A 12,114-nucleotide genomic window follows, 5' to 3' on the forward strand; every position below is an offset into this window, starting at 1 on the left:
ATATTATGATACAGGTATTGACTGGCAGGGGGTGTAATATTAAGGATATATTGACTGCTTTGAGAGGCATAGTGGTTTCTATAGGGTCAAGGGAAACTCACAACCTGCTATGACCCCAAGGCGCTTGCGCCGCGGGGTCATAGCAGGTTGTGAGTTTCCCGAGACCCTATAGAAACAACTATGCCTCGAATATTAAAAGCAGTCAATATATATTTTATATACCGAAAAAAGGAAAATGTTGACTCATCCATTTAGGTTTCCATCTCTTTGAAGTCATGAATATTAACACCATCGCACAAAAGAAACTTATACGGTAACACGTAAACCAAAATGGGGATCGCAGCAAAATGACGTCACGTTTCACAGCCATGGAAAAAGTGCTATGAAAAATGGATATAAACCGGTAGAGCCGGGAAAAATGACTATGAATTTCAATTAGCGGGCATGGTTAAGAACATGACTGCATTTTCAACCAATCAGAAGACAGGATTAGTAAAGAATCTTAAAATGAGGTATATAAAACATTCTTTGGACCGCTGAAGGGAGTTATATTTTCCCAAGTGGTTATATATATATATATATAACTCTCTTCAGGTCCGAAGAATGTGATATACCCCCTGCCAGTCAATATTTGTTATATTAGATAGCCTTGGTTTGAAAATTTAGGGGGTTCCTTTCTGTTGCCCGAAATTTTTTCTATTTTTTATTTTTTTTAAATAAAGACGAGGGGGGAAAAAATTCGGGGGGAAAAATGACCCTCGGTATTGGTGTAATTGGTCTTATACAGTCCTCAAAAAGGCGACATGCATTGATTAAAAATATATTCATTTCACCAGATGGTTAATATAACATTGGAAGGTGACCGGCCAGGAAAATATAATAATTACGACACTCGCAATTGATATCCCGTGACGAGTTCTGGACCAATCACATCTCGGTATCTGTCAAAGGTATATAAATGTTTGTTGATCGGTTTGTTTGTTTTTGCGATAAAAGTATTTTTAACAAAATCTTAAACGGAATATTGGCATTCGAATGATCTGCCTAAAATAATAGCAAACGATGTTGGAGGTAGCGTTCAAAATATTATAGGCCTATATCGAGATTAATTTTTAATAAAAATAGCGTTCTAGTTGTTTTCTGTGTCACTCACGCCATCTAGTCCATCTCTGTCAGTTTCTGTCCCTGACTTTCTGCCTGTGTGTGTGAGTGTCTCTCTCTTTCTCTTTCTCTCCACCTCTCTCCCTCCCTTCCCCTCTCTCTCTGACACTCACACACGCACACACACGCACAAGCACACACACGTACACACAACCACATGCAGCATACTTGCACTCTCTTTCCCTTCCCTTTTCTCTCTATCTCTCTCTCTCTCTCTCTCTCTCTATCTATCTTTATCTATCTATCTATCTCTCTCTTTCTTTCCCTCCCTCACTCCCCTTTTCTCTCTCTCTCTCTCTCTCACTCTCCCCTTTTCTCTCGCTCTCTCTCTCTCTCTCTCTCTGTGTCTCTCGATGTTGGTAGAGGATCGTCGCGATGTGGGGTGAACATCTCGTTCTTCTTATAAATTATACAATGCGTTGATTAGGAAATCGCGCGTTCTTTGTTTCGAACAAACAGTGCAAAATATCCATCCCTCAATTCCCTTTCCTGCGACACAGTCTCCATAGCAACACTTTAGGATATGCGCTTGGCATATTATTGGACGCCAAAACTATTGGAGCATAGACGCTGTTTTTTGCTTCTTTTTTTTTTTTCTTTTTTTTTTGGTTGGTTCTTTTTTTCCTGGTGCGGCGCTGACCATGTCTTTATAATTTGTCGCAAACAAACATCACAGTGCACGGAGACATGCATGATTGATGTTGTTATTCTCTTTTATATTCGCAGTTTGCTCCTCTCCCTCGTCCCTGGCGTAGCTACGGGGATACAGAGGGGCTCATGACCCCCAACCACTCCCGAAATCGCATGGTGGGGGGGGGGGAGGGAAGCTGAGAGGGTGAAAGAAACAAAGAAGTGTATTAAGGTAACTTGAAGAAGAAGAAAAAAGTCAAGAGAATAGTCCAAGTGAGGGCTTCGTCTTAAACCTTTCCTTAGTAGGTGGCCTTTGATAATTCGCACTTCGTATGACGAGTGCCCCCTACTCCTTCGATGCCTGGACTCCAGCAGCTTGGACTGTTCCGACTTGTTCATATGCTAATACTGTAATTTGGGGGCTGGTAATTCTTTTCCAAAAAGAGAAGAATTAAATAAATAAATATTAGTGTGTGAGCAAAAAAAAACAAGGGGAAGGACGAGGAAGATGAGGAGGAGGAGAATACGAGATACAGGGTGATGGACATGGTAAAGGGGAGAAAGAGATAGATAGAGAGAGAGAGAGAGAGAGAGAGAGAGGGTGAGGACTGAAGATGGCCGTGGATCATTGAGAAGCGATGTAAAACCGTCACACTATCCACATAGTCTCATTGCATTAATTGTACGTTTCCCCTTAACCTCTGATAATTTCTCCTATTCAAATACGAGATTAGCCCTTCTTACTCTGTTGACTGCCCCCTTTTAGTTATTCGATTACCCCTTTGTTCTGAATAATACGTGCCCCCTTCACTTCTGATAAATGCCCCTATTCATATCTGAGAGGTTCCGATTTTACTTTTATATGTGCCCCTTTTCCTTTGCATTAGTGTTCCTTCCCCCTTTCTAAGAAGTGTTTTTTCCTATCTCTGACGAATGCCCCTTTTCACCTTTGATAAATGCTCCTTCTATTTTGACACACCCTCTTTTTCCTTTCAAATAAGTGCCCCTTCCCCTCCTCATAAATGCCCCTTTTCACCTTTGATAAATGTCGATCACTATTGAAATTTGATAGATTTCTCTTTTCCTTCAACAAATGCCCCTCATTTCCTTTATAATAAAGTGCCCATTTTCCCGTTACCATAAGTGCCCTTTTTTATTTCGGGTGATTGTCCCTTTTCGGGTGGTAGAAGTGCCCCATTTTCAACTCTGATAAATGCCCCTTTTACTTTGACACATGTCCTTTTTTTTCTGATAAGTGTCCCGTGTTCTTTTCTCCATAACACGTGCCCCTAATTAAAGCGATTAAGAGCAACCTTTTCTTTAATCCCCCCCCCCCAAAGCTCACGTGATACGCTCGCTTTCATTTATAGTTGATATACCTATGTTGCCTGTTGAAGATATTTCCAGTCCTTAATGATTAGATTGTGCTTACAATCATATCAGGATTGTTTTCCATTTGGTCCTCTTTACAACTACAGTACAAATTATGATGCTTAAGCAGCAACGCGAACCATGTAAAGAGAGCAAAAAATATTGAAATCAACACTGATAATATAATCACAATATGGGATTATATTATACCAAAGTCTAACAATTGATAGTTGTATACTTTCGCTTTAAGGTTGTCCTATGTAGGTGCCCTTTTCTTCCAGAATGTGACCTTTTTGGTGACCCCCCCTCCCCCCCCAATTCGGAAGACGCTCCGCCGCCCTTGCCTTTCGTTGCCATCCACCTTAATACATCCTCCTCCCCAGCTCTCACTCTCCTCTCCCTACCACTCACGCACTATATTGGATGCTCGTTAAACATACAATGCCTGTTTGTAGATACTCCCTGAATATATCGGTTCACACTTCGTCCCGGTTTTCAAATCGATCAAATGACAAAATCGTGTGTTGGCAGCGCCTAAAAACCGACCAGCGACAGGCCTCTCTCATCAGACGATTTTCACGCGTCAGAAGCTAAAGTAACATTTAACAGCACATTATCTCCAAGGTAAGTTTCGAATTTTTGTTTAGTTTACTACTTTCCGTTAGACCTAAATAGATAGCATTTCTTGAAAGAGTGATTAATGTTTTGAATTTTAAACCTCTCTCAAAATAGCTTATATTTTTTTTTTCAAACAAGAATGTAGATACGATAATGTTCTTTTTGTTTTAATGCTACAAAATACATGATACATTTCTTTTTCCCCAAATAAGCACGCATATTATGTTATTCAAATGTACGATGTTGGAAAAAATTAATAGTTATATACAGTTATATATATTCTGGCTTTTTTCTACTTTGTTTCATGGCTTGTTGTTTTTCACGGCTTACAACATTTAATTTTTTTCTTCTCCCTTTGATGGTTGCACCATTAACATTTATTCGAGCTTGGGGTAGGGGAGGGGGGTACAGGAAGTACCGCCCAACCTTATATTTTGTTTGTTGATGTATGAACACCTCTCTATTCTTTTCGTTGCATCATTTGCTAACATAATGTGGATATTTTTTGCAAACGTTGAAAACATGTCTCGGCTGGGAGATTTTTGTCAACCTTTCCAAAAATGTCGAAAAGGGAGGACAATAGAGGGGAACTTTAATTGATGCCACGCAACCATAATTCTCTCATTTTCTTTTACATAATGTATTTATTTCAAGAGGGATTCGATTGTTTTGTATAAATATATATATATATATATATATTCATATATATTTCTGACGTACGATATGTTTGTGCGTATGTTTACATTCTGAATACTATTTTTTGAAATGGTGTCTGCAGATGGGATATTGGATATAGTCTTTCATTTCAAAAAATTCAAAACAACATCTGAGGAAAGGAAAGGTCTATTTTCTTCTTTTGAATTCGGTGGAAACCTTACATGGTAAAAGTAATTGCGCACTCTATGAAAAAAGTCATTTGACACTTTGGATACTTTCACTCGCGGGAATGGAAGCAATATCAGATGTGGTTTTAATGGAAGCGTGCGAAATGAGTTCCGTTTGGAAGATGAGTTTGCGATGGGGATCTTGGGAATAAAGATAGAAGATGATTACAAAAGAGAAGTTTGATGATAATAAAAGTTCGTCACAATATCCGATAAAGCCAAAGCAGAGTTCATAATCAGAATCAGATTTGCTTCATAATACGGCGTTCCGCCTTCTTAGATGATGAGGGCTTTACCCCCTTTAAGATGTGATCGAGAAATCGTGCACATTTATGGAGAAACTATGCATCGCGTATACCGGTATTATCTATTCCCAGTTTTATTATTAATCATTGACATTTAGATTTCTGACGAGCCAAATTGTTTTTCTGATAATGTTTCTGTAATCAGGGACAATGTGTGCCCCTTAACCATTTTTATAGAGCTATAAATCATAGTGAATTGCTTATTATGACGTGTCACTATCCGTCATAGTCTTAATGGGGAGGCTCTATCATTACAACGCATGAAAGGGCACGTGTGGATTAAAGGGTCATAACGGGCCATTGTCTCCCTTTAAAACCAAATATGGCATTTTTAGGTACATAACAAGATGTTCTTTGCTTTTTTGCCTGGTGGTGTGCTTCCGTGCATGTTTTCTTGTTTTTTGTTTGTTGTTTGTTCGTTTTTGGTTTGCCGAGATTTTTCTGAATTGACTCCCCCTCCCCTTTTTTATTTTTTTTAAATAAAGAATCCTGGCCTCCTGGTTTAGGTTTCTTTGGATATGTGAAAGCACATGAAATTCGTTGGGAGCACATGGAAGGAAAAACAAATTCTTGATACAAAGTCTGAAAAAGATTTAATCGTGCTTGTTAGTTTTGTAAGATATTGCTGTCATTTTACTGAATATTTTTCTACTATTCTACTATTTTTCAGAAAGGTTCAGCCGTGTATGCATTTAATATTATTTCATTTCATGTTTCATTTCATTTTATTTCATTCGTCATATAAAAAACATACATGATTATAACATTGATATTTACAGATAAGTAAAGTACATACAAATAACATAACGAAAGACAAACATAAAATACAAATATATATATACGAATGTGGAACCAGCAAGAAAGAACATTTAAGTCTTGTGTGGGGCTGGTCCCTAGCGACAATTTTAACCTTTAACACTTAACACCTAACACCTAACACCTAACATCTAACACCTGATTGCATATATAAAAACTAATAAAATACTATTCACAAAAACGTAATTGTTCGTATCTTCTTTTAAATGTATTCAGAGTTGGGCTTGATTTAACGTTAGGAGGTAACTCATTCCATAAAATTGGTCCTTTAAAGAAAATTGAATTTTTAGAGACAGAAGTTTTGATAAGTGGTAAATAAAAATGAGATGATTGTCTAGTTATATATGAATGTACTTCAGAATTTAAAAGAAATTTGTTTGATAGACTAGGAGGAATAATACCTTTATGACATAAAAACATAAATATAACAATATTATAGTCATTCAATTCAAATACATTAAAACATTTAAAACGGACGAAAATAGGTTTTGTATGGGCAAGATAATGGGATCCTGAGATAATACGTGAAATGAAATGAAAAAAAATGAAAATGCTATAAGACGAGAAATTGTTTACTCGCGTTCCATTTCTTAAATCTGCGGATTTGGCAATTTTATTACTTAGCCGTATCAGACTTGATACAATTATTTCAATATATTACATGAAAGTACAGCCACAACATGTTCGTTGAAAAAATATTAACCGATATTTGGTCAATCTGGAAGAGGTGCAAACGGAACATTTCAGTACATTTCCACTCTTGATATATTGCTATAAATTGTCTTCAAACTTAAAAAGGAACACATCATGAGGATGAGCTTGCGTTAGGGAATCAGCAGCAGTAGAAGAAGAAGTATAAGTAGTAGTAGTAGTGGTGTTGGTGATGGTGGTGGTGGTTGTAAAAGTATAGTACTAGTAGTATTAGTAGCATTAGTAGTAGGAGCATCAGAAGTAGTAGTAGTAGTTATCATCATCATCACTAATATGTCACCATAGTGAGACTCTAATTTTAATTAATATTTGTTAGCGATTGACTACATATTTTGTTATTATGAACAGGAAAAAATTCAAAAAATTACCATAGGTCTATGTTTAACTGCACTTTAATTTTGATTTTGATTTTAAGAGGGTTCCCTAAGGATTAAGATCTGGAATGTGGTGCGAATTAGCATATACCCCCCCCCCCCTTCTCTCTCTCTCTCTCTCTCTCTCTCTCTCTCTCTCTTGCTTTCATTGTGTATAAACTAAACATTTGTGTACAGCATTCTCAAGATAAATACTTCCCACGAACGTACTGACAAGACGTTGGCATGCACAACCAATAAATTAGATTGAGTTTATCGCCCTTTGAACATAAATCATACTGTAAATAACACTATTCATATATTTATCGACGTAACGTTTTTCTGCCCCTTAAGCTGTATAATCCATTGTAATAGGTTGTAGTTTTATCCACCGATTGCGAGACCTTTATAAACATGGCATTGTATAATTTATTACATCCTGCTCTCCACGGTATTTCGATGGGAGACAAAAGCACGGGCGACTTCATAACGCTAATGGAAGGGCATTATATCCTACATGTCTTCCAATGCATAATGGAGAGTTGATAATTGAGGAGAAAAACGGCGGTTAACGAGAAGCACACACAAAAAAAGATGATACATTGGTCGTCATGGTATCCGATGCTATGCTTACGCCTAGCTGGTAATTGTTCGTACGAAATTGCTCGGCACAAATTAAATGGACAAAATGTCAATTGAATCAGTTCGGCGTCGGAAAGCAATTGATTTGATATATTTGTCCCCATCCCCTCCCCCTTCCCCACCCCCTTCTCTCTCTCTCTCTCTCTCTTACCCATCTTTACTTAATGTTGTATAGTTTCTGCGCTCTATGAATGTATTATTATTAATATTAGCAGTATTTCTATTTCGTTCTCACTCTGTTCTCTAAATAACTTTTTTCCTCTCTCTTTATTTCTTTTTTTCTTTCTCTTGCCTCACACACTCTTTCTCCCGCACTCTTTCCCCCTAGTTTTTCTCATTCTCTACACATCTTTTTTGGTCTCTTCTACTTCTCACTATCTTCCTTATTCCACCGTCATTCCTCCCTTGCTCTCCCACTAGTGGCGTAGTGGCAGTGACGACCTTCTTGCGGACAACAAACGAGTTGCCCTGTTTCTCCCACTCCAGATCCAGCGCTCTCTCCCATCCTCTCTAAATCCCGGGCTCTAAATATGACACATAATCCGACGTTCTGCCTCAAAACAAATAGTAACTTTCGCAAAGTCAACTTGTTGTACTTATCCAAAGAGTATTATGTAAAGGATCATGTAGCAAATGAGAAATTTGGCTCACTGGTAAGATTGGTATGATTGCCTTTCGTGAAACTTCATTTTCCTCATGAATGATTCATGTTTGAATGTCCGTCCCGCCAGCCTTGGAAAACATTTCCAATTACATTAGGGTATTGCATATCTCCCTTTCCACAGAGGATCCGGGAAACCCTATAGACCAATTACTTTAGGGAGAATGACAATTTTTCGTAAGATACCCTTGCTTTAAAGGTACTGTATCCCTTTTGCAGCCAACATCAAATTCTTAAGAAATTTGCAGGAATTATGAATATGTCTCGTAATAATAATAATTGGCATTTGTATAGCGCCGTCTATCTAGACGTATGTCCTATCCTATCTGCAAAATGTAAAAGTTAGCAGTGTCCTAGTATCCAAATTATACAAGGAAACCCGTATACTTTCTAGACTTCACTGTCAGACACTATTAAGTGAGTGCATGACTTCTTTTTTTCTTTGGTTATAACATAAATAAAATGAGCTGTAAGGGGAACATGAGCATTTGTCTACACCGATTAAACACTTCTTGTAATGGCCAAATTCAAACTAATTGAAAGATAAAAAGCATGCGACTATTCGGAATAAGGGTCTAAAAACCACACTATTTACCAAAAGGATCGCAATCCCTAAAGTCGATTTGATAACTAACGGTCGTTATTGTCCCACAAAAAGCCATTTTCAAGCTCTTTCTTTTTGAAGGACGTTCTAAATTATTATAATCTTTCAAATGTCATTCTAATTTAACCTTTTCATTTTTGGGGCCTGCAAATTGTGCATAGTACCTTTAAAGGCCGCTTTAAACAGCTTTGGTAAAGGTCGAAGGGGCCGAAAAGGATATTTTCTAAATTTTCTCGTTTGGGGAACACTCATGAGGGCAAAACAAACACCCTAACAAGTTTCTATACATGGAAAGCCCACACTATTTGAAAAATGAAATATTTAGTTCTGAATTATCAAGATATAGCCGCTTTTCTTTGTGCCATATATATCTTGTGTTCTCATGCAAAACAATTGTAATAATTCAATCCACAAATTCCACTGAGGATGAGATTCGTTACTTGCTGGTAAAATCCATAATATTGAAAAGTCGGGAATTGTCGAAACGAGAACAAATTTCCAGCATAACAAATTATAAATCTGCATTCATTTTGTATCTCGCATATAAAGAAAACAAATTTAAATTTATGGTTTATGGATATGAAGAATAATTGAATCTGTCCCGCAGGAGAGATTAACTTGACATGTGTTCTTCCCTTACATCTTCACTGCTTGTATTTGTTTTAAGGCCTCAAAATCGTAGATGTGGTCAGAGACCAATAAATCAGCTGTCGCCTATGAAAACAATATTGATCATTTATTGCCGAACACATCTATTTATATTAAAATGGAAGAAAGAATGAAGACGGATTTTCGTCTTCATTATTCATCTACATGTAGTTATATACCCTGCTAAACTTTTTTCACATTGTGCATTGCCACGTAGATCTTATTCATGATTTTGATCACGAGTGCTTTGAATCACGTGACATTATGTCACAATTATGATGCGTGCTAAAAAAACGTCTTGATTCCCAAAACCCATGGACAGCGTCTTAATACGACAAAATATCTTATGGACGTTGAACGTTACTTATATCATACGTTTTTTTCAAACACTAAATTTACGTCTCGACACAGCTTCATATATACATTTACGTCAGGACACACACTGGCAGATAAATTTACGTCTAAACACAACCTCATATAGATACATTTACGTCTGGACACGACATGACTAATGTAATTACGTCTGGACACAATCCTATAGATACATTTACGTCTAAACACAACCTCATAGATACACCTACGTCTTGACAAAAGTTAACATATACATTTACGTCTGGACACGACATGACCAATGTGTTTTCGTCTGGGCATAGATACATTTACGTCTAGACACAACCGTACAGATAAGTTTACGTCTGGACACATCCCTACAGTTACATTTACGTCTGGACACAACCTCGCAGATAACATTACTCCCTGACACACCCCTACGTGTACATTTATGTCTGGACACAACCTCGCGGATATAAGTTTAGGTCTTGACACACCCATTCATAATTTTATGTCTGGACACGACCTCACAAAGCATTTACGTCTTGACACAACCTCACAGATAAATTAATGACTTAACACACCCCTACAGATACATTTGCATCTCGACACAGCCCAACTGGTACATTTGCACATGGACACAACTTTATTGATACACATTTACGTCTAGACACAACCTTACAGATCATTTACCGCAAGCCACGAACTTACACATACATTTACGTCTAGACACAACCCTCTAGAGTATATATACATCAGCGTCCAGACACAACAACCTTATAGACACATTTTCCGTCTGGACACTAACTTACAGATACATTTACGTCTGGACACATCCTCAGATTAATACAATTTTCGTACAAATCCTTGTATGTCTGGGTACTGTTATCACAGAAATTGTGTTTTCTGAAAGTGGAATATAAATTATGATGAGATAAAGATCATGAAATATCGATTGTAATTATTGATTTTTTGCATTTAGACAAGCTTTTAAAAACACGAGTGCAAAGACTTCACTTAATTAATTAAGTCATGCCAATCGATATGAGTTCAAATATTCCAATGGGATAGTAACTTTTCCGAACACGATTTCTACAGGCGATACAATCCAATATTTATTGAAATCGCCTTTGAGTTGAATTCTTGTGGAAGTCCCAAACGACCGTGTTTATTGATTTTGCCATGTGATTATCAAATGACAGACGAATTAAATTAATCGGAACTCTTTCATGCATCTCTTTGTCTCTTCTTTTTCGTACTCTCCCTCTCTACTTCTCTCCTATTTTCCAGCTTCCACTAAAGTTCTTCTTCTTCTTCTTCCTCTTTCTCTTTTGAATTCTGTTCCTCCTCCTTCTCCCTACAACTTTCTTTCCATACTCCTTTCCTCTCCTTGTGTTGGTTTTTAATATTGTTTATAGATTACAGACAGACTCGCTCTTTAGAACCCTATAACACTGGTGTCCGCCTCAACTCATTTAATAACAAGACATTCATCAATGAAATTTGTAATAAGTCAAATCCACCGGCAGTAGCAGCACATAACAATTAATTTGGATTGGTTCATCATTGCTAAAGCCCTGGTAGATTTACGGGGACACAACCCACCCCCCCCCCCCACCCCTAACACACACAATCTGGCCTTCCATTAGTAGACATACGCACACACACGCACAAACTCTTTTTGTTGGTGCATATCAAAGTTGTCGTAAGTGTCTGCCTCCACCCTTTGCAGAATGTTAATTCAGCCTCTGGCAAAAGCCCTCAATATTTTCTGCCACGAAGACTGTTATTTAAAAAAATAGAACTGGTGTATACGTGTTAACACACCCTTAAATATACATCTACGTTGTATACCGTATACATTTACGAAATGTTGCCTATTGCACACCAGCATAAACGAAGTATAATAAGCCTCGCCTGAGCTGAGCATTATCATCGCGAATATTCGCTAATTATAAGGCAGTAGCTAGGCCTAGATATTCAGCTTCCTGCGCAGTGATGCTCAACTGCCATAACCTGCATGCTTTTCATCCCATGTCTAATTCCCAGGGTCAAAGAGACGTCGGAATATCATTGGATAATATGCGCTTCATTATCGAAAGATGATATCCTAATGAATTTAATGAAAGGTCCCAGTGTTGGACTAATTGTTTCTGAAAGCTACATACATGTACGAGAGAGAGATAGAGTTTAGGTATAGGGCAGCCATAAAAATCGAATCACAAAATGCATGCACGCACGCACGCACACACAGTCATACTCACTCCCACGTACACAGATATTTCATATTATTGTCATGTTATTAAAAGCGTACATTATATACGTACGTGAGATAAATAGATACCATACAGTGTGTGTGCGATTCCCGAATAATCGTAAC

The sequence above is a fragment of the Strongylocentrotus purpuratus genome, unplaced genomic scaffold (assembly GCF_000002235.5).
Source record: "Strongylocentrotus purpuratus isolate Spur 01 unplaced genomic scaffold, Spur_5.0 spur5_scaffold_7, whole genome shotgun sequence".
Lineage (NCBI taxonomy): Eukaryota > Metazoa > Echinodermata > Echinoidea > Camarodonta > Strongylocentrotidae > Strongylocentrotus > Strongylocentrotus purpuratus.